The sequence below is a fragment of the Odocoileus virginianus genome, chromosome 18 (assembly GCF_023699985.2).
Source record: "Odocoileus virginianus isolate 20LAN1187 ecotype Illinois chromosome 18, Ovbor_1.2, whole genome shotgun sequence".
Lineage (NCBI taxonomy): Eukaryota > Metazoa > Chordata > Mammalia > Artiodactyla > Cervidae > Odocoileus > Odocoileus virginianus.
Window position 1 is genome coordinate 22,019,593 of NC_069691.1, and position 24,632 is coordinate 22,044,224.

Consider the following 24,632-nt stretch of genomic DNA (forward strand, 5'->3'; position numbering starts at 1 on the left):
ATTGCTACCCAGAATGAAATATGTAGCCTTACATATATAGAAAATAAGGGATGTTGAAAATAAGCACACTTTCAAATCAAAATTTAACCTCTCAGTCGGCAATCAATCAAACAAAAATAGGAAAATGAACCTAAAAGAGAATGGAAAAATATAAAAAGTGTAATGGTAGGAAATAATGCAATAGAAAATGATAGAAGCAGTGAACTTGAGAAAGTTCTCCTTTTACATTGGGATCTCAACTGCCTATTCTTTGATTTGGATACTTACTTTCCAGCCCAAGGAATAAGTGTTATGGACATTGAATTAACAGACAGAAGGAAGAGCAGGAAATCTGTGATTACGTTTGTCTGGGATACTGCAGAGGGGAGAAGAAGAAATAACATTTACAAATATATATGTCAAACATTATGGTAGGTAGGTTAGTACATTTTGTGGTTTAATAATATATCTTCCTCATTTATAGATAAGAATATTGAAGCACAGAGTGGCTTAATAATTTCTTAATTATTGACCAGACAGTAAGTCATGGTGCTTAAGTTTGAATTCTAGAAGGGTTATTATTTGACATTTAATTTACCATATGTTGTCAGTTAAAGATATCACTGGTTTTAGAAACATGTTGTTTTGAAAACTCATATCTGCCTAGGAAGGCCATGGGGCTATCAGTCATTCACATTTTAGAGTGAAATGGTTTTAACAAATTACTCTCTTTTCAACATTTAGCTGAGGTTAGCTGTATTAAAAGAATGGGACATCTGAAATGGTTGGAGATGGAGGAGCGATTCAGTAGGAGTGGTCCTGCTTGGAGGCTGAGGTCTGGACAAGACTGGAAGCAAAAGTGCAGAAGGGGAAGTGGGAAGATGCCAATGATAAAATCTGACTATTTCAAAATTCTGGCTAGGGTCAGCCCCACCCACAAGAAGAGCAAGACAGGTTCTTCCTCTTTCCTTCTCTTGTACAAATCAAATCAGTCCCTATTCCTGGATCCAGGAGGATCCAAGGGCTGCTCTATGGAAAATAGAGTCACAAGGAACTTGAGAAGCTAAGTATGCTACTACAGGCCTCCCCTATACCTATACAGTACCCCAAACTATTCCTGACATCCTTGCTGGAGGAGAGTGATAGAAACTTGCTCCTCAAAGGACAGCTCGTAACCACTTCGAACTTGAGTTAATTGTTAGAAAAGCCTTCCTATCACCAGCAAAAGTCTTGTCTCCCTTCAGCTTCCCCTCATTGGTCCTACTTCTGCCCTCTGAAATTGCCCAGTTTGTGTGATATTTGTTCAGATGGAATTTGATCTGTCATGCAGTGTTGTTTTTGGCTGATTTGCTAAGTTGATTAGATTCCTCTATAAACTCAAAGCTTTTGGATCAAGGTAAATCTGGTAAAAATGTTCTAGCAATTATTTTTCAGAAAGACTGCCACAGTTTTCTTAAAATAAGGATGCTCCCAATTTACAGATTCATAATGTGAGAACAGTCTTATGTGCAAATCCATAGAATAACCCACATAAAGCATTCACATAAAAAACAAGCAATCAGTATATTTTTCCTGTTGATTGGCACTATGTGAAGACTACTTCTGTTCTTTTGTGGTAAAGTAACTAGATATTGAGAAGAGGAACTTATCTAATTAATCAACTTGGAAAAATGTTCCACTGTTAAGTGAACAATTAAAATGATAATGAAGTACCTTTTTACTTCTATTTGTTTAGCTACAAAACAAAGCAACACTCATAATAATAATTAACATTTGTTAGGAAAGAGTAAAACTAGTACTCTCATTAATTACCTTTGGTTTCATAAAAGTCTTCTAGAAATCAGTTGATTTTAAAGTATCATATCCCTTGTCCCAGTAGGATCTTCTGGAAAATTATGCTAAGGAAATAATAAAAAGATTTAAAAATATGTGATAAAAATCTGCAGTTTGTTAAAAATTATTTGTAATGGTGAAAAATTGTTCACAGCATAAAAATCCAACAGTAGGAAATGGTTAATTTGATTAGGGCACATCCACTGAGTGGGAGATTAGGCAGCCATTTCATATAATGATTATGAAAAAAACAACACTGTGTATAATCCAGATGGTCCTAGAGGAAAAATCTCAGGTAAGTCGTTGGGGTAGAAACAGAAATGTGTTGCGACACAAAACATCTCCCTCTACTTCATCGACTACACTAAAGCCTTTGACTGTGTGAATCACAACAAACTGTGGAAAATTTTTCAAGAGATGGGAATATCAGACCACCTCACCTGCCTCCTGAGAAACCTGTATGCCAGTCAAGAAGCAACAGGTAGAACTGAACATGGAAATCTGCTTATTTGACTTATATGCAGAGTACATCATGCAAAATGCCAGACTGGGTAAAGCACAAGCTGGAATCAAGATTGCCGGGAGAAATATCATTAACTTCAGATATGCAGATGACACCACACATGGCAGAAAGTGAGGAAGAACTAAAGAGCCTCTTGATGAAAGTGAAAGAGGAGAGTGAAAAGCTGGCTTAAGACTCAGCATTCAAGAAATGAAGATCATGGCCTCTGGTCCCATCACTTCATGGCAAATAGATGGGGAAACAATGGAAACAGTGAGAGAGTTTATTTTCTTGGGCTCCAAAATCACTGCAGATGGTGACTGCAGCCATGAAATTAAAAGACCCTTGCTCCTTGAAAGAAAAGCTATGACCAACCTAGACAGAGTATTAAAAAGCAGAGCCATTACTTTGCTAGTGAAGGTCCGTCTAGTCAAAGCTATTTCTGTTTCCAGGAGTCATGTATGGATGTGAGAGTTGGACCATAAAGAAGGCTGAGTGCCAAAGAATTGGTGCTTTTGTACTGTGGTGTTGGAGAAGACTCTTGAGAGTCTTTTGGACCTCAAGGAGATCACACCAGTCAATCCTAAAGGAAATCGACCCTGAATATTCATTGAAAGGTCTGATGCTGAAGCTGAAGCTTCAGTACTCCAATACTTGGCCACCTGATGCGAAAAGCAGACTCATTAGAAAAGACCCTGGTGTTGGTAAAGATTGAAGGCAGGAGAAGGGGACAACAGAGGATGAGATGGTTGGTTGCCATCACCAACTCAATGGACATGTTTGAGCAAGCTCTGGGAGATGGTGAAGGACAGGGAAGCCTGGCATGCTGCAGTCCATGGGGCCACAAGGAGTTGGACATGACTGAGTGACTGAACAACACTAGTTTGTAGCCATATAAAAAAAAATCCTTGCAGTATATATAATAAAAATCATGTATACAAAGAAATACACTGAAATTGTGATAGAAAAATGAGAGGAGAATTTTATAGTTAATCAAGATAATGACAAAATGCTTTATTTTTAAACCAAAAAGTACTATATAAATTAATTTTAATCTGGACTGTTGCCAAGAATTGCATCACTCACTGCAACTAGCAGAAATGTGTGACTATTATTATGATCTTTTGGGGAATGTGTCAAGAATGTACATGTAAAAGTGTGTCTCTGAAAATAAACATCTCAGGTATATACTCTACCCTTTATTCCTTCCTGTGCTGCTCCTCTAACAAAACCGGAGAGAGACCACAGATAAACCCCCTCCCCTTTCTCCAAGATTCCCTGCTTACTGCACTGTGCTCTGGGTGAAAAACATACTAATGTGGCTAGTTACAAATGAAGCAGGAAAAAGGAGGAGACGCCGTCAGAGTAAAACACTCCAGGTCCCCTGAAACCCAGAGGAAAAGTCACAGTTTGGACTACGTTGCTGATTCTTTGGCCAGTGAAGTGGAAGGCAGATTGCAGTCTTGGTTAGACATAAACCTTCTTTCTGCTCTTTTATTTCTGTTGGACTCTTACAGAAGTTATTTGCACGTTTTAGTTGACTATTCTGTTTCTCTTCTCTGATTTTATTAAGGAAGTTTATCTAGTGTTTCCAGCTTGTCTGGGATCCCCATTGGTAGTAGCAAGGAACAGTAGTTATTGCGATGTGCTTGATTATTTGAGTCTCCGAAACTCCTGGTCATTGCAGATTGTGGGACTAAGAGTTAATGTAAGGATTGATTCTGTTGGTCAATTTTCAAATAGGTGTATGCCACTGAGCACACCAAAATATGGCATATTGTTATCAGCTGTTGTTATACTAAAGCTGAGTAACATCTTCACAACTCAGTGGCTCATAAAAAACAAGAATTAGTTTTCCTTGATCATGGTTCATAGATAAGCTAGCACTGCCTTGTTTTTGCAGGTCACCTAGACAGGGCAAGGTCAACTGTGCTCCATGAATTCTCAAAATCCCGTTAGCTACACAAGGTATCAATACTTTCTTTTCCTGTTGGATCACCAAGCACAAGAGGCCAAGTCAAGCCACTCATCTAAGGTTTGTACTCATATTTGCTGTTATTTAGTTGGCCAAAGCAAGTCACATACATGACTATACCCAACATCAGTGGTTTGGGGAATTAATTCTCATTAGACTTTCACAAGGCAGAGGGAGGGGGTGAAGAATCCAGAACAATTATCTAGTTTGCTATAAGGAACAGCATGTAAACAGATTAATTCAGATACTTCAAAAGAGAAACCTACTGACTTCTAGAATAAACAGTATTATTTGCATGTGTGAAAAATATTCCATTTTTCTAATTAGACTAATGAAAACAATAAAATATCTCAGTTACATATCATATTTCTTTTAAGGAACAAACAATATCACTAATGATGGTTCCTGATTATGAATATGTTGGGTGTTTGGCCAAGTAAGAATTGATTCAATTGTAGGTCAGTTTCTGATTTTGGATTTTACACACACATGCTCACATGAACACACCACTTGTTTTTAGGAGCTTGTAATCAGTGAGTAAAATGTGCTCTGAAAGGAAATCAGTTAGTAAGAACTGCTATTTGGTAAGAAAAGGTGACTCAAGAAAAGAAGTTCCTTGTGGTTTTAAACTGTACTATGTTGTCGATCTCCACAAAAATAAGCCTTCTTTTAAAAAAGAAACAAGATTTAAGGCTAAAGTTTCAAACCACAGGTTTCTATTTTTTCAAAATGAAAACACTTCTCAGGAAATTTTGTATTTGTTTTCATGTAAAAAGCAAAGGCAAGGGATAAATAAAATCTGAGTTCAAGCTAGACAGATTTGCAACAACTTTAAGCTGTAGGAAAGAAGAGCTGATAGCTCAGAGAACAAGCAAGTAATAGATTTAAAGAAAACTGGTTAGGAAATTTTTTTATTTTTACATTAATAGGGGCCTTTCTCCATATTTTTCCTGTTTTTAAGATTCAGGTTAAGAGATGTATAGATATGAGGGATTAGAGAGTTAGTCAATAACAGAGAAAGATGGGGTAATTTCAATTTCAGAAATTTTAACTAGCTTTGTCTGGATGGATAAAAGGGATGCTACAGCACAAGTTTATTTCTTGTCCTAGCTTAGTGGACTTCTTCCTGAAATGGAACTGTTATTCAAAGCGCATCTAGTTGCCTTTTTCCAAAGAGAAAGGAAATTACACATTGTGATTAACCATCAGCTATTCCTAGTTAATGGAATAGCGCAATTTTCAGCACTCTCACTACTTGACTCTCTGGAAGCAATCAAGTGAGGCAAGATCGCTATAGCCTTAAGGGCTTCTTTTTCTTGAACAGACAAAACTAGAGTAATTTAGTGAATAGTATCAATCATTTTTAATAATCAGAAGGACTGCAGGATTTAATTAATTCTTTGACTAATGCATAAAAGTCATATTTATGGTTTTCTAAAGGCCAGTATTCAACATGGACCAAGAGAGGAAAGTGTTTTAATAACATCTCAGAAGAATTGTATAACTTTATTTTTTCTAAGTGTCATTATATCCATCATTTTATTTCATAATATATTTTAAAGTGAGTCAGGCATTTTAATAGCCATTTTAAAGATATCTCTAATAGGTTATATTTTCTAAATAAAGTGACAACCACCTAGTAATACCTATGCTATAATTAGAATGTGAGAGTCTTGAGGACATCTAAACTCTGAGCCCTGAAATTCATATAATGCCCTATGATTGCTCAAAGAAAATGTGCTTCAAGTAATTTATCCTTATTAAAATGATTTGACCATGTGACAACAAAGTTCATCTTCTCATGTCTTTGACATTTAAAATGGATTAATTTTTTAACTAGAAAGCTATATTCCACTGATTAGTATAAGATGAGAAAAAGTACCTTTGACTCTGCCTCACTGAAATGTAGGAAGTTTTAAAAAATATAAAGTGTACTTTTTGTTTAAGATTAATATGCAGCACTTTAAATAACTTGAAAAGTCTTCTAAAATTTCAACATCTGAATTCAATATGTTTTCTATCAGGCCTTTTTATGCATAGTTTTATTCCATCATTTTATTAGGAAAATTGTTAAATATACTGAAAACTTGAAACATCTACACAGTGAATTATATATACTCATCAATTCTACAATTATCAATTAACTTACTTTTTTGCATATTTATCTGACCATTTATTTATTGACTCCTCCATCTATCAATCCATCTATTTTTTTACGCATTTCAAAGTTGTAAACATCATTGTCCTTCATCTAGTATTTAAGCATATATATTACTACTTAGAGTTCAGTATTTATTATGCTGGTTTTTTTTTGCATATAGGGAATGAATAATCTTAAGTGTACCACTCAATGAATTTTTACAAATGCATATACTTGGATAACCTAAACTCCCATCAAAATATAAAATGTTCCCATCTCCCCAGCCACTTTACTTATGCTTCTTCCCGGACAGTCCCCTATATCCATCCATCGCTCAAAATGTCACCACTATTATGTTCTTCACCTCAGCTTAGTTTAGAAACAGTATGTGATTATTTCAATTATAACACATGTTCACTGATATTTGGTGTTAACAGTCTTTTCATTCTAGCCACTCTTACGCATTTATAGCAATGTTTCATTGACTAATGATTTTGAGCACTTATTCATGTATTTATGCTATTCCTATATCTTCCTTTGTGAAATCTCAATTTAAATATTTAGCTTATTTTTTAGGGGGAGGGGGAGGTAAACAGTCTTTATTTCACCAGCAAATGAATTTAGGTCATCTCAAGTTTAGTAATGAAATGGATTATAAGAAAACATATTTGCCCTCAGATTTTTTTAGTTGTAAAATTTTTTTAAAGGGATTGTGGACACACACATATATATACATAGGCCTTAAAAATTTATGTAAGTATAAATAGATATCTTTGTTGTTGTTTAGTCACTAAGTCGTGTCTGACTGTTTGTGACCCCATGGACTATAGCCCGCTAGACTTCTCTGTCCATGGGATTTCCCAGGCAAGAATACTGGAGTGGGTTGCCATTTCCTTCTCCATCTTTTGCTTAATTGGATTGTTTGCCCTTTTAAAATTGAGTTGTATATGTACCCCAGTGTTCATTGAAGTACTATTTAAAATAACTAGGACATGGAAGCAACCTAGATGCCCATCAACAGATGAATGGATAAAGAAGTGGTGGTACATACACACAATGGACTATTACTCAGCTGTGAAAGGAACAAATTTGAGTCTGTTCTAGTGAGGTGGATGACCTTAGAACCTGTTATGCAGAGTGAAGTAAGAAAGAGAAAAGCAAATATTTTATGTTAATGCACATATATGAAACCTAGAAGAATGGTACTGGTACTTATTTGCAGGGTAGAAATAGAGACATAGAGAATAGACTTGTGGACATAGTGGGGGAAGGAGAAGGTGGGACGAATGGAGAGAGTATCATTGAAACATATACATTACCGTAAGTAAAATAGATGGCTAGTAGGTAGTTGCTGTGTAACACAGGGAGCTCAACCTGGTACTCTGCGACCACCTAGAGGGCAGCGTGGGGTCGGGGGTGGGAGGGACGTTCCAGAGGAAAAGAGTACATGTGTATACTATGGCTTATTCTGTTGTTGTATGGCAGAAACCAATACAACATTGTAAAGAAATTATTCTCCAATTAAAATAAAATACTCAGTTGTAGGATTTTATTTATTTTGGATAACAGTCTTTTGTCAGATGTGTGATTTGCAAATTTCTTTCTCCTATGTATGTATATTGCCTATTCATTTTCTTAGCAGTGGCTTTTGATGCAGAATATTGGTTTACCAATTTATGTAGATCTTTAAAATAGTGACACATTTGATTATACAATATTTTTAAATGACCCTTATTAATAGCATTATCAATCTTATCAGAAAAGGTTGTATTGAAAAAGTATTGAAAAACTATCAAGCTAATGATCCTGGAATATACAAGGGTTTCAAAATTCAAGAAATTGTCTGCCATTACCCAATCATGAATAGCAGTAGCTTATCAGTCATTCTTACAAGTAAAAATGGTGCTCTGTGAAAGCGTTGGCTTATTCAGCTTACAACTCAATCACTCAAGTGTTTTTTTCTCAAGAAAACCATCATACTTAAGTATACCGCAGAAATACTTTATGTTTACTTCTGATTTCATCACACAGGGTATTACAAAGATGTATACTAAACATCTCAATTAAAAAGTGAGTATAAGACCTGAATAGAAATATCTTACTAAAGACGTACAGATGGTAAGTAAGTTATATAAAAATACAACATCATCTGTCATTGGGAAAATACAGATTAAAGCAATGAAATATCACCACACACCTATTATAATAACTAAAATCCAAAATGCTAACAACATCAAGTGTTGGTAAGGCTATGAAGCAACAGGAAATCTCATTGCTTGCTGGAGTAATGCAAAATGTTAAAGCCACTTTGGAAGACAGTGTGGCATTTTCTCACTCATCTCAACATAGTGTTACATTCAGTCCAGTAATCACACCCTTTGATATTTACACAAATAAATTGAACTTTTTCCATGTACAAATCTGCATACGAATGTTTATGGTACCTTATTCATAATTGTCAAAACTTGGATGCAACCAAGGTGTCCTTCACTAAGTGAATGGATAAACAAATTGGATTGTTCTGTCACCATGTCACGTCTGACTATAACCCCATGGAATGCAGCACGCCAGGCTTCCCTGTTTTCACTATCTCCCTTAGTTTGCACTAACTCATGTCCATTAAGTCAGTGGTGCCATTCAACCATCCCATTCTCTGTTGCCCCTTTTTCTTCCTGTCCTCAATCTTTGCCAGCATCAAGGTTTTTTCCAGTGAGTTGGCTGTTCACATCAGGTGGTCAAAGTATTTGAGCTTCAGCTGCAGCATCAATCCTTCCAATGAATATTCAGGGTTGATTTCCTTTAGGATTGACTGGTTTGATCTTGCAGTCAAAGTGACTCTCAAGAGTCTTCTCCAGCACCGCAATTCAAAGGCATCAATTCTTCGGCACTCAACCTTCTTTTCTCACATCCATACATGACTACTGGAAAAACCGTAGCTTTGACTATACGGATTGTGTTACATCCATACAGTGAGATATTGTTCAGCAATGAAAAGAAACAATCAAATCTGTGAAAAGACCTGGAAAAACATTAAATGCATATTGATAAAGAGGCCTATCTGAAAAGGCTACATACTGGATGATTTCAACTAAATGACATTCTGGAAAGGGCAAAACTTTGGAGATGATGAAAGGATTAGTGATTTCCAGGGACTGAAGGAGAAGAGGAAAAGAATAGAATAGCAATAAATGCTGGAGAGGGTGTGGAGAAAAGGGAACCCTCTTACACTGTTGGTGGGAATGCAAATTAGTACAGCCACTATGGAAAACAGTGTGGAGATTTCTTAAAAAGCTGGAAATAGAACTGCCATATGACCCAGCAATCCCACTTCTGGGCATACACACCAAGGAAACCAGATCTGAAAGAGACACGTGCACCCCAATGTTCATCGCAGCACTGTTTATAATAGCCAGGACATGGAAGCAACCCAGATGCCCATCAGCAGACGAATGGATGAGGAAGCTGTGGTACATATACACCATGGAATATTACTCAGCCATTAAAAAGAATTCATTTGAATCAGTTCTAATGAGATGGATGAAACTGGAGCCCATTATACAGAGGGAAGTAAGCCAGAAAGATAAAGACCATTACAGTATACTAACACATATATATGGACTTTAGAAAGATGATAACGATAACCCTATATGCAAAAAAAGAAAAAGAGACTCAGATGTATAGAACAGACTTGTGGACTCTGGGAGAAGGCGAGGGTGGGATGTTTCAAGAGAACAGCATGTGTTCAAGAGAACACCCTATATTATCTAGGGTGAAACAGATCACCAGCCCAGGTTGGATGCATGAAACAAGTGCTCGGGCCTGGTGCACTGGGAAGACCCAGAGGGATGGGGTGGAGAGGGAGGTGGGAGGGGGGACTGGGATGGGGAATACATGTAAATCCATGGCTAATTCATTTCAATGTATGACAAAAACTACTGTAATGATGTAAAGTAATTAGCCTCCAACTAATAAAAATAAATGGAAAAAAAAAAAGAATAGAATAGGTGGAGCACAGTGGATTTTTAAGCAGTGGAAGTATTCTCTGTGAGACTATAACGGTGGATATATGTCATTATATAAAACCCATAGAAGTTTACAACATAAACAACCGTAATGTAAACTATGGACTCCAGTTAATAATAATATATCTGGTATTGGCTCTTCAGTTGTAACAAATGTACCACACGAATGCAAGATCCTAATAATTAAGGTGAAACTGTGAGTAGGAAAAAGAGTATGTGGGAAATCTCTGTACAATCTACTCAGTTTTCCTGTAAAACTAAAATTGCTCTAAAAAATAAAGTCTTTAATTAAATATACATATATATATATATATATATATATGCTCAAAGGTCAAGATTTAATAAGATAAATATTTTTATTAATTCATGACATTCTTAAATAAAACTGGCTTTAAAAAATTTTTTGAGTTTCCCATGGTGTAGAAGACAATGACCACAGCTGTAGTTTGATAGAGCTTTCCCTGGTTTCTCAGATGATACCACTGCTTGATTCATGGTGATATGCCAGCAGTTTGATCTACTATGGCTTTTGCCCCATTAGTGTAAATGTCAACCAGTGAAAATAGTGAATATTATCTTATTATTCTGAAAACAGTTGTGACCTTGTAAGTCTCCACAAAAGGATTTCAGAGATCGCTAGAAGTCCATGGCTCATCTTTTGAGGACTATTGGATTTTGATGTTTTTGAGTGTCATTTTCTTCATGCTTATCTGTTTGGAATTTGTTGGCATTCTTGAATCCATAAGTTTATGTTTTCACTAAATTTGGGAAAATTTCAGCCATTTTAAGTTTATCAAACACATTTTTTGAGACTCAACTTTCTTTTGTTCTTATAAAACTTTATTAGATAAATGTTAAAATATTTGACATTGTCCCACAGTGGTACTAGTGGTAGAGAATTTGCCTGCCAATGCAGGAGATGCCAGAGATATGGGTTCAATCCCTGGGTTGGGAAGATCCTCTGGAGTAGAAAAAGGCAACCCACTCTAGTATTCTTGCCTGGAAAATCCCATGGACAGAAGAGCCTGGTGAGCTACAGTCCATGGGGTTCCAAAGAGTCAGACATGACTGAGTACACGCACAAGGTCCCTGAGGTTCTGTTTTATTTTTTCCCAGTCTTTTACTTTTCTTCTTCAGCTTCAATAATTTCTACAATACTTAGCATCTTTAAGTTTAAGGACTCTTTCATCTGTCATGTTTGATATGCTTTTAAGCCTTCTCGGGGAAATTTTTGTTTTTCCAGCTGTTGTATTTTTACTTATAAATAGGAAATAGTAATCTAGTAAAGATTATTTTACCTCTAAAATAGAAAATTTTTTTCCTTTCTATTGTTTTTACTTCTTTACTGAGATATCCTCTCTATTCACTCTGAGAATATCCTCCTTCACATCTTTGAGTATTATTGTGCTGGCTGCTTTAAATCCTACTCTGTTTATTCCTATAGCTAAGTCATCTTGGGGCTGGTCTCCATTGATTACCTTTTTTCTTGGGGATGGGTTACATTATTCCTATTTCTTTTTATGTCTAATAACTTGAAATTTATGGTGGACGTTATAAACACATTGAAATAACAAATCCTGTATGTTCCTTTGAAAAGTTCTTAATTTTCTTTTACTCTTTCATCAAGCCGTTAACTTGGCTGAACTCAAAATTGTCTTTCCTGTAGTGGGCAATAGCTTAACTCCGAATATTTTAACTCAGCTTAGTTGAGCTGCTTAGAGTCTGTGCATGTGTAATTCAGAGGGCAGGCAGTGATTTAGGCAAAGTTTATATGGTCTTCACTGGGATTTAACCTCTCCCTTTCCAGCTGTTGTGTTTACCCAAAACTATCTCATCTGACTCTTTAGTAAGGCTGCAGGTTTTGTACTGGGGTGTTGACTTCCCAGTTTGGCTCTGACTGAGACTTGCCCTCAGGTGAAGAGCTGCAAAACCAGGAAACTCTCCCAGTGATATTGCCTATTTCCGCCTGTAGACTCCTCTTCTGCCTGCCTTTGCATACTCTTTTCAGGTAGTACATAGTGTTTTCAGGTAGCTGTTTTCTTGGTCAGTCTTGCTGAATGTTTGTCAATTTTTACAGTGTTTTCAAAGAACCAAGTTTTGGTTTTATTAATTCTTTCTATTGTTTTCCTATTTTCTATTTGACTTATATCAATTCTAGCCTTCATTATTTTCATCCTTCCACAAGGTTTGAATTCAGCTTGCTCCATTAAAAAAAATGTTTAAATCATAAGGCTAGGTTATTGATTTGATAACTATTTCATATATATATATTTATACATTTTACTTTTTAATCATAAAGTGATTTCAAAAAGAAGAGAGACTGAGAAAGAGACAGACAGACAGAGAAAGAGACCAAGAGTATTACATACTGAATGGAAGTATACAATATACTCACAGCCAAGCTTAAAATATGAAATAATTCCATCAGAGAACTTTCACTAATCCTCCTGGATCATGTTTTTAAAACTCTCAGTCAGACCTAATCATTATTTTGAATTTGTAATAGTGTTTACAAATTTTGGACTTCCTTGTGGCTCAGACAGTAAAAAATCTGCCTGCCAGCACAGGAGACATGGGTTCAACCCCTGGGTTGGGAGGATCCCCTGGAGAAGGGAATGGCTACCCATTCCAGTCTTGTTTCCTGGAGAATTCCACAGACAGAGGAGTCTTGTGGGCTACAGTCCATGGGGTTGCAAAGAGTCAGACACGACTGAGTGACTAACACAAATTTTATTTGTTACTTTATACCTTATTATATATGTGGCTGAGACAGTAAAGGATCAGCCTGCAATACAGGAGAACTGAATTCTATCCCTAGGTCGGGAAGATCCCCTGGAGAAGGGAATGACTGAATACCTAACACTTACCACACTTACCATACAAATTAAAGCAATATATAGTATTATTTTGTGTTTTAATATTTAAATTGTATCATTGTGATGATGATTAATTCCACTCTATAATTCATTTATAGAGTTATAGAATTCCCTAGTGTATGCATATACTAAAATTTATCATCTATTCTTTTGCCAGCAGACATTTTAATTATTTCCAAATCCTTGTGATTTCAAATATTGCTCCTTTGAGTGTTCTTGTACATGTCTGCAAAAGAAAATATTCAAGCATTTCTCCAGGGCATAAGCCTAGAGTTGAATATAGCTTACATAGCTTTTCAACTTCATCTGGTTCTCACCAACTTGATTTCTTCTTTACTATAAGTGCTTACAGATATAAATTTCCTATGAGCACTGCTTTCACTGTATCCTGTATGTTTGGGTGTTTTGTGTTTTCATTTTCATTCATCTCAAAATATTTTTCTCATTTCACACGTGATTAATCTTTGGCCAGTTCGTTGTTTGAATGTGGTTTAATTTATATGTATCTGTGAATTTTTCACTGTTCTTTCTGTTATTAATTTCTAGTTTCATTCCATTGTGGTCAGAAGAGATACTTTGGATGATTTCAATTTATAAATTTGTTGAGACTTTGGTTTGTGACTTAACTTATGCTCTACCTGGAGAATGTTCCATGTATACTTAAGAAGAGTGAATATTCTGTTGCTGTTGAATGTTATGTTCTACATATGTCTGTCAGTGTATAGCGTTTTTAAGTCCTCTGTTTCCTTATTTGTCTTCTATTTGTTCTATCCATTATTGAACATGGGTATTAAATCTCCAAATATGGTTGTTGAACTCTATTCCTTCAATTCTGTCAGTTTGTGAGCTCTGTTTTTATGTGTGTATATGTTTATAATTTTTATAACTTCTTGTTCAGTTATGTACTTTTTAAAAATCAATTTGCCAATCTCTTCTTTTTAACTGGGAAGTTTAATGCATTCACATTTTAAAGTAACTACTGAGAAGGAAGTACTTACTTCTGCCATTTTCCCATTTGTTTTCTCTAAGCCTTATAATTTTTTGTTCCTTAATCATTCCATTACTGTAATTTCTGTGTTTTATTGAATTTTTTTGTATTTTGTTGTTTGATTTCCTTATTTCTTTTTCTGTATAATTTTTAGTTTTTTCCTTAGTGGTTACCCAGGAGATTATATTTAACATCTTAATTTTGTAACTATCAGGTTTGAATTAATTCCAACTTAGTTTCAATAACATATACAAATTATGCTCTTTTACTGCTCCATCCCTTTCCTCAATGTTGGTAATGTTGCAATTACATCTTTATATATTGAGTGCCCATTAACATAGCATTATAATCATTGTTTTATGCATTCTTTGTATGGAGAAGGAAGAGGACAAACCAAATATGTGATGCTACTGCATTTTACATTTACTTGTGTGGCTATCTCTATCATTGCTCTTTATTTCTTTGTATGCTGTCTAATGTTCTTTCATTATAAGCTGGAGAAGTCCTTTCGCCATTTTTGTAGGACAGGTGTACAGTTGACAAACTCCCCTCAGTTTTTTTAATCTGAGTTATGTCTTAATTTTGCCTTCATGTTTCTAAAAATAAATTTTATTTTTTACAACTGTTTTAGATTGACAGAAAAATTGACTGGAAGGTACAGCAAATGTTCATACTGTGCTGTCCCCATGTAGGCACACACAGCTACCCTGTTATCAACATCCCACACCAGAGTGGTGTATTTGCTAACAATCAGTGAAAATGCATTGATATATCATCACCCAAAACCTGTAGTTCACCTTAGAGATCATTCTTGGTGTTGTACATTCAGTGGGTTTGTACAAATATATAGTGACATATATCCACCAGTATAGTATCATGCAGAGTAGTTTCACTGCCCTAAAAAATACTGTGTGCTCCATATCTATTCATCCTTCCCCCACCTTCCCCAGGCAACCACTGATCCTTTTATTGTTTTGTCTTTTCCAAAATGTCATATTTTTGGAATCATACAGTATGTAGCCTTTACAGACTGGTTTTATTCACTTAGTAATATGAGTTTGTTTCCTCCATGTCTTTTCAAAGCTTGATAGCTTATTTCTTTTTATCACTGAATAATATCCCATTGTCCCTATATACCACAGTTGTTTTCTTCATTCACCTACTAAAGGACATTTTGATTGCTTACAGGTTTCAGCTATTATGAATAAAGCTGCTGTTAACATTCTTGTGTAGGTTTTGGTGTAAATATTCCATTCATTGGGGTGATACCAAGGATCGTGATCTCTAGATTATTTATTAAGGATATGTTTAGTGTTGTAAGAAAATGCCAAACTATCTTCCAAACTGGCTGTTCCATTCCACCAGCAGTGAACAAGAATTTCTATTGCTCCACATCCTTGTCAGTATTGGATGTTGGTAGTGTTTTGAGGTTTGCCTATTCTAATAGGTGTGGAATGGTATCTCGTAATTTGCCATACCCTAGTAAATGTATATGTCTTTAGATTTAAGGCACATTTCTTGTAGACAGCATATAGTTAGATCTTGCTTTTTGGTGCACTTTGACAATTTCTATCTTTTAATTGGTATATTTAGACCATTAATGTTTAAAATGATTTTTTATATAGTTAGATTAATATCTACAATATTTGTTCCTATTTTCTATTTGTTGCCCTTGTTCTTCCCCTATTTTTTGTTTTCCATTCTTTTTCTGCCATTTTTTATTTTAATTGAGCATTTTATGTGATTCTATTTTCTCCTCTTTTTTAGCATATAGGTGGTTCCTTTTTAAAAAATAAAACAAACTTTTTTAGTGTTTTCTCTTTAGAATTTGCAATACACATTTACATGTAATCCAGGTTCACTTTCCTATAGCATACTTCTTCATACATAGTACAAGTACTTTCTAATAACAAAATAATCCTGATTCCTCCCTCTCATCCCTTGTATCGATGTTTGCATCCATTACACATATATATAAACATGCATAAAGATATGTATTATATTTTATGTATTACATATATGGACATATGTATTCATATATACTGTTTCTATTTTTATTTTAAACAAATTATCTGTTAAATCACTTAAGAATAGAAAGTAAAAGTTTGTATTTTACTTTCATTTATTCCTTCTCCAGTGCTCTTCCTTTCCTTATGTAGGTATGATTTTCTGACAGATATCATTTTCCTTCTCTCTGGAGAATTTCTTTTGACATTTCTTACAAGACAATGCTACTGATGACAAATTCTCTCAATTTTGAGTGTTAAGTATTAAATTAAAAAATGTAAAAAAAAAAATATGTTTTGTTTATTTTTGCCTGTGCTGCATGTGGGCTTTCTCTAATTGCAGAGAGCAGGGCCTACTCTTCGTTACAGTGCGCTGGCTTCTTATTACAGTGACTTTTCCTCTTGAGGAGCACTGGCTCTGGGCGCACAAGGGCTTCAGGGGGTGGTGGCACATGGACTTAGTTGCCTCACAACACGTAAGATCTTAAATCCTAGACCAGGGATCGAACTTTTGTCCCCTGCATTGGCAGGCCAATTCTTAACCACTGGACCACCAGGGAACTCTTAAATTTCCTCAGTTTTGGTTTGTCTGAGAAAGTTTTTATTTCTCCTTCACTTTTGAAGGATAATTTCACAAAATTCTTGGTTGATGTGTTTTTTCTTTTAATATTTTAAATATTTAACTCTCCTGTCTTCTTGTTTCAGTGATTTCTTTGGTGAAGTTGTATAATAATTTTAATCTTTGCTCCTCTGTATATAAGGCATTTTTTCTTCTGACTTCTTTGAAGATTTTGTCTTTATCTTTGATCTCCTTCAGTTTGAATATGATATGCCTATGTGTAGGGTTTTTGTTGTTGTTGTTTGTTTTTTGTTTGTTTGTTTGCTTTGGCATTTACCCTGCTTATTGTTCGCTGAGCTTCCTGGATATGTGGTTTGGTATCTGCCATTAACTTGGGGAAATTCTCAACAATGATTGTCTCAAATAATTCTGTTTGTTTTTCTCTTTATTCTCCCTTTTTCACGAGTACCTTTTTAAGTTTTTCTTCAGTTTAGGGATATTCTGTTCTGTTTTATTTTTTCCAAGTCTTTTTTGTTTTTCTTTGTTTTTTTCACTTTGGAAGTTATACTGACGTATCCTCTAGGTCAGAGATTTTTATTCAGCTATGTCCATCCCACTAATGAGCCCATCAAAGTCATTCTTCTATTGTTACAGTGTTTTTGATCTCTAAAATTTATTTTTGATTCTTACATTGCCCATATGTTCATGCATGCTATCTGCTTTATCCATTGGAGACCTTAGTGTATTAATAATAATTGTTTTAAATTCCCAATCTGGTAATTCCAACATCCCCACCATATCTGAGTTTGGTTCTGATGCTTACTTTATCTCTTCAAACTGTGTTTTCTGTCTCATGTCTTCTAACTTTTTGTTCTTGTTGTTGAAAGCCGGACATGATGTATTGAATAAAAGGATCTTTGGTAAAGAGGCCATTAGTGGTATGGTGGTAAGGTAGGGAGGAGGGGAAGCCTTTTATAGTCCTGTGGTTAGGTCTTAGTCTTTTTGTGAACCTGTGTGTGTACTGTGAACTGTGAACTTCTGTCTCCCTCCCTACTTCCTGCTGTATTAGGTGAGACAGGATGGCTAGAGTGATCTAGAACTGGGTATTTCCTTCCTCTCACATGGAAGACTGCAATGGGTTGGGATCAAGTATTTCCCTTCCTCAGGTCAGTTAGGCTAAAAATAAAGCCCATTAGTTTAGGCTAGGGTAAAATAGTTTCTCTAGAGGGTAGGCCTTGTTAAGAACCAGCAGAAGGCTGTACCATATTTGAAAATGGTTACTTTCCACCTGCTAGAGCTAGAGGGGACTTTTCTCCAATATTCACTGTGAGAACCAAGTTAAGCTCTTGGAGGTAAAACTTAACAAAAATGTAATGACTCTCTGATTTTTTATCTCTCAGGCTTGTTCACACCAAACCTCCAGCAGTTTGTCAGTTACAGTTTAGGTTCTAACCTGACAGTCATTCCCTTGATAGTTTCTATTTGAGAGTTTCCACTCTAGGATGCTTTAATTGTCTATATCTGCCTCTCTGTTGCTCTAGTTTTTTGGGTGACAGTTTGCTTTGTGAATTCACTAGTCCGATGGATCAAAGAAGAGTTGTTGGTCTTTTGTTTGTTCAGCTTTCTACTTGTTAAGATGGAATGATGATTTCCTAGCTCCTGGAAGTTGCTCTTTCACTTTGGAGAATAGTACTGCTAAATAGAGAATTCTTGTTTGGTGTTTTTTTCCCTTTCAGCACTTTTAGTATCTCATCCACTGTCTCATGGCTTCAGGGTCTTCAATGGAAATAAGATGTTAAACTTATGGATTCCTTGTACATAATGAGTTGCTTCTCTCTTGCTGTTTGCAAGATTCTCCCTTTATTTTTGGCTTTCAACAGTTTGACTCTAATATGTTTCTGTATGGATCTCTTTAAGTTTATCTCACTTGCAGTCACTGAGCTTCTTGCATGTATAGATTCACATCTTTTGTTAAGTTTAGAAGGTTTTCAGCCATCATATTCAGCCATTATAGCCGTTAAGGATATTTTTAAAATATTCTTTTTGCACTTTTCTCTGATTCTGGGGCTCCTGTTTTGTGTACACTTGATGCCCACAAAGGTAACTTAGGTTTCTGTACTTTTTTTCCATCCTTTCTCTTTCTGTTCCAAAGACTGGATAATTTCAAACAACCTATTCAAAGTCACTAATTCTCTCTTCTCCCAGTTCAAATCTGCTGTTGAAACTTCTAATGAATTTTTCATTACTGTTTTTAGTTCCAGAATTTTAATTTTTATTTCTACTATGAATTGAATGTTTATATTCTTTGAAAATTCATATGTTTTAATGGAATCCTCAATGTGATGGTATTCAGAAGAGGTGCCTCTTGTAGGTAATTATGTCATGGGAGTGGAGCCCTGTGAATGGGATTAGTGCCCTTTTTAGAAGAGGCCAGACAGCTTGCTCACTGTCTTTCTGCCATGTTGAGGATAGAGTGAGAAGCTGGCGGTCTGCAACCTGGAAGAGATTTCTCACCAGAACCTGATCATGCTGGCACCCTGATTTCAGACTTCTCACCTCCAGAACATTGAGAATAAATTTCTGTTGTTTATAAGCCACTCAGTCTATGATACTTTGTATAGCAGCCCAGACTGACTAACAGAGTTTCTCTTTAAGGTTTCTACCTTTTTATTGATAGTCTTATTTGGTGAGAAATCTTTCTTCTGGTTTCTTTTTATCAACTTCAATTTAGCATATTAAGATGTTGATTTAAAGTCTTTGTCTAGTAAGAACAATGCCTTGACTGTTTCTGGACAGTTTTTTTTTATTAATTTCTTTGTTTCCTTAAATGAGCCACACTGACTTGTTTCTTTCATGCCTAATTTTTTTTTTAATGAGACCTTCTGAATTTTATAATGTGATGACTATAGAAATATAATTCTACCCCCTCTTCAGGGTTTGTTGTTGTTCTTTGTCTTGGGTTGTTGTTATTTGCTTATGAAGTGACTTTTAAAAAACTTTTTGTCAAGTGTGTATTCTTTGTCATGTATGGCCACTGAAATCTGTGTTCTGTTACCTAGTCATCGGTTATGTTTGATAGAATTACCTTAAGTGCCTGGAATCAACAAAAGAAAAAAAGAAGGAGAAAGGCTTCTTCCAGTCTTTGTAGATTGGCTCTGTGTTGGGGGCACTCCTTCAATGCCTTGTCAAGCAGTTTATATCCTTGCTTTAGCCTTTAAGTTTTGCTTGCACAGAATTTGCAGGCAGACTAAATGTGAAAGCTTTGGATCTCCTTGGGCTTTTTCTGAGCATGTGTCTTGCCCATGTGTGTTCATGGCCTTCTTGATTCTCTGGTGTACACGGGGGCCTTTACAGTCCCTATTCTTGCATGTATCTCCTTTCCTAGTCTCTTTCTTTTTATGACTCTCAGTCTATTTCTTGTCCTAAGTGTTGTCTCTTTCTCAAGGCCACTGTATCTAACACCTTTGCCTTTAAATGCTTTCAGCAAAAGCTGCCCAGGAAGTGGCCCCCACCCTGAGAATCCTCTGAATAGGATGCAACAAAGGGAAACCTTTGTGTAGGTCCTTAATGGAGCCACAAGAGAGGTCAAGACCCAAAACCACAATGTTTTGAGAATAAGGTTTGTGTTGCTCCTTCTGACTCTAGCAACCTGTGCCAGGATTGCAGTCTGCCATCCTCACTGTTAGTTTTTGTTTGTTTTCCTTGTGGAGAGATTCTTAAACTCCAGGTTAAATTTCATTTAGACATGGGAATATTCAGTTTATTTACTCCTTATTGAGTGACTTTTGGTAGTTAGTGCCTTTCAAGGAACTTTTCTGTTTCATCTAAGTTATCAAAATATTGGCGTTCTGCTATTCATAATATTCTCTTAATACTCTTTTAACTATGTGATATGTAGTGATGTCTCATTTTTGATGAAAATATTGGTAGTTTTTGTCTTCTGTTACTTCTTTTTTGTCCAGTTTATCTACAGGTCTATAAGCTTTATTGATTTTTTAAAATAACCAACTTTTGTGTTTATTTATTTTCTCTTATTGTTTTTCTGTTTTTAATTTCATTGTTTGCGAGTCCTTATTACTTTTCACCTTTTATTTGCTATGACTTTAATTTGCTCTTTTTTTCTTTTTTCATGAAGTAAAAAGCATCTATTATTGATTTGAGATCTTTTCCCTCCTAATATAAGCAGTTGATGGTTTAAATTTCTTTCTAATCACTGCATTCACTGTACCCCACAAATTTTGATATGTAATTTTAATTTTCAGTCATTAAGGTATTTTTTAATGTCCCTTGTAATATTTTTCTTTGATCTATAGAAGTCCTTAAAATTGTGTTGATTAATTTCCAGATCATCAGTGGTTTTCAAAATAGTTTTCTATCACTTTGCTAGCAGGTGAGATGAATGCAATTGTGTGGTAGTTTGAACATTCTTTGGCATTGCCTTTCTTTGGGATTGGAATGGAAACTGACCTTTTCCAGTCCTGTAGCCACTGCTGAATTTTTGAAGTTTGCTGGCATATTGAGTGGAGCACTTGAACAGCATCATGTTTTAGGATTTGAAATAGCTGAGCTGGAATTCCAACACCTCCACTAGCTTTGTTTGTGGTGATGCTTCCTAAGGCCCACTTGACTTTGCATTCTAGGATGTCTGGCTCTAGGTGAGTGATCACACCATCATGGTTATCTGGGTCATGAAGATCTTTTTTGTATAGTTTATTTTTATTATTTATTTATTTATGTTAAATATTTATTTAAATAAATAAAAAATGTATTTTATTTAATTTTATTATCAAATTGAATCATCTGCAGAAATTCAGAAAAAAAAGTTGTGCTAATGTGCAAGGTGAAGCAACAAATATTGATGTAGCTGCAGTAAGTTATCCAAATCTAGCTAAGATGAAATTGGCTACACTAAACAACAGATTTTCAGTGTAGATGAAACAGCCTTACATTAGAAGAAGATGGCATCTAGGATTTTCATCACTAGAGAGAAGTCAGTGCCTGCTTCAAAGCTTAGGACAGGCTGATTCTCTTTTTAGCGATTAATGTAATTGTGACTTTAATTTGGAGCCAGTGGTCATTTCAGAAATCCTAGGACCTGTAAGCACTACACTAAATCTACTCTGTGCTGTATAAACAGAACTACAAAGTCTAAATGACAGCACATCTGTTCACAACATGGGTTACTGAATACTTTAAGTCCTCTGTGGAGACATACTCCTCAGAAAAAAAAAAAGATTCCTCTCAAAACATTACTGCTGGTCACACCAGGAGCTCTGATGTACAGTGAATTTAACGTTGTTTTCATGCCTGTTATCACAGCATGAATTCTGAAACCTATGCATCAAAGAGTCATTTTGACCTCAAGCCATATTATTTAAGAAATACATTTTGTAAGGCTATAGCTTCTCCTTGATGGATATGGGCCAAGTCACTTGAACACCTTCTAGGAATTGACCATTCTAAATGTCATTAAGAACATTCAAGTTTCATGGGAAGAGATCAAAATATCAACATTAGCAGGAGTTTGGAAGAAGTTGATTCCAACCCTCATGGATTATTTTGAAGGTTTTAAGACTTCAGTGGAGGAAGGAACTGCAGATGTGGTGGAAGAAGCCAGGGAACTAGAATCAGAAGTGGAGCCTGAGGATGTGACTGAACTACTGCAATCTCATGATAAAAATTTTACAGATGAGGGATGGTTTCTTATGGGTGAGCAAGGAAAGTGGTTTCTTGAGATGGAAGCTACTCCTGGTGAAGATGCTATGGAGATCGTTGAAATGACAGCAAAGGATTTAGAATACTATATAAACTTTGTTGATAAAGCAGCAACAGGATTTGAGTGGGTCAACTCCAATTTTGAAAGAAGTTCTACTGTGCGTAAAATGCTATCAAACATCAATGCAGGCTACAGAGAAATCTGTGAAATGAAGAGTCAATTAATGTGGCAACCTTCATTATTGCCTGTGTTAATAAATTGACATAGCCATGCCAACCTTCAGCAACCATCACCCTGATCAGTCTGCAGCCATCAACATCGATGCAAGACCCTCAACTAGCAGAAATATTATGACTTGCTGAAGGTTAAGATGATGCTTAGCATTTTTTAAGCAATAAAGTATTTTTAATATTAATTTATTTGGCTGCACTGGGTCTTAGTTGCAACACATGGGATCTTTGATCTTCATTTTGGCATGCAGGATCTTCAGTTGCAGCATGTGAACCCTTAGTTGCGGCATGTGTGACCTCGTTCCCTGACCAGGGATTAAGCCCTTGTTCCCTGCATTGGGAGTACAGAGTCTTAACCACTGGACCATCAGGAAGTCCCAATAAAGTATGTTTTAATTAATATGTGTACACTTTTTTAGACATAATGCTATTGCACTTAGTAGACTACCGTATAGTTTAAGCATAACTTTTATATGTGTGGGGAAGTAAAAAAATTCCTGTGACTTGCTTTATTGCTGTGGTCAAGAACCAAACCCTCAATATCTCAGAAGTATTCCTCTAATCGTGAGGCACAGGATATGAGGAGGGGCTGTGTGAGAGAAGAATCCTCATGGCTGCCAAACTCAGACTAAGTCAGCAGAAGACAGTTCTCCAAAGCACGAGGGCCACCCTGATTTAATAGGCAAAACCTGTGTGGAGTACAGTTGTCCCTCCAGATCCTTTAGTTCTGACTCCATGGATTCAACCAACCTTGGATTAATAATATTAGAAAAAAAAATCGCAAGAAGTTGCAAGAAGCAAAATGTGAATTTGTCATATGCAGACAACTATTTACATAGTATTTACATTTACATTTTTTGTTGTTGTTCAGTCACAAAGTTGTGTCTGACTCTTTATAACCCCTGAACTTCAGCTCGCCAGGCTTTAGATGGTATTAAGTGTTATAAGTAACGCTGGTGACTTAAAGTAGGTGGGGAGATGTGCATAGGTTATATCCAAATACTGTGCCATTTGATATAGAAGACTTGAGCATCCACAGATTCTGGTATCCTAGGGGTGTCCTGGAACCAGTCATCCTTGCTTACTGAGGGATGGCTATAACACAAGTGAAGCTGGCAAGCTGACAGCAGAAGCTTCTCTACAACTCTGCTCCCTTCGATAGTTCCACCTCCTCTGTTTCTAGGTCACTCTCTCAAGTACCCTCACTCCAGGCATCCTTCAAACAGTCCCTTACTGGAAAAACCATTAATTTTTTTTCTGTTGTCCCCACCTACCTCATATTTTCACTCTCTTGTTTACTGAATTAAAATTCCATGATCAACTGTTATAATCAGTGATTTGCATACACCCTCAACTCCCTTGTCTCTTTTTCACTTCCTCTTACTCATGCAGGAAAGCTCCAACATTGCTTTAATCAAGCTTTCTCTATTCTGAGCTTTGTCTCGTGCAGCTGAATGTGGGTGGGAAAAAACCTGCAACTGTGCCGCAGAGCCCAGTTTCAAATTCTTGATGTCTAGTGGGCTCTTTCACTGCCTGGTTATCAAACTACATCTCCTTGATCTTTTCACCTTCTGTTATTCTAGGTGACTTCTTCGTGCCTTCTCTGTTATCTTCAGGCTTCAAAGTCTTTACCCTCTCCCACCCAAATTCACTGTCAGTTGATGATCTTGCATTCTATACACAGAAAAAAAAATAGAATCAGTTCATGACCAGAACACTCATCCGTCAGTGTTGTTTCCATGTAACCTGCTTTCTTTTACTGTTTGGAGGTGCTTTACTGAAGGGAATCTCCTGGGAGGTATGTAG

General features: G+C 35.9%; 1 pseudogene; it reads left to right on the top strand.

Moving 5' to 3' along the window:
• The first annotated feature begins 2,083 nt into the window (after positions 1-2,083).
• Positions 2,084-22,950, top strand: LOC139039409 (tigger transposable element-derived protein 1-like; annotated as a pseudogene).
• The last annotated feature ends 1,682 nt before the right edge of the window (positions 22,951-24,632 follow it).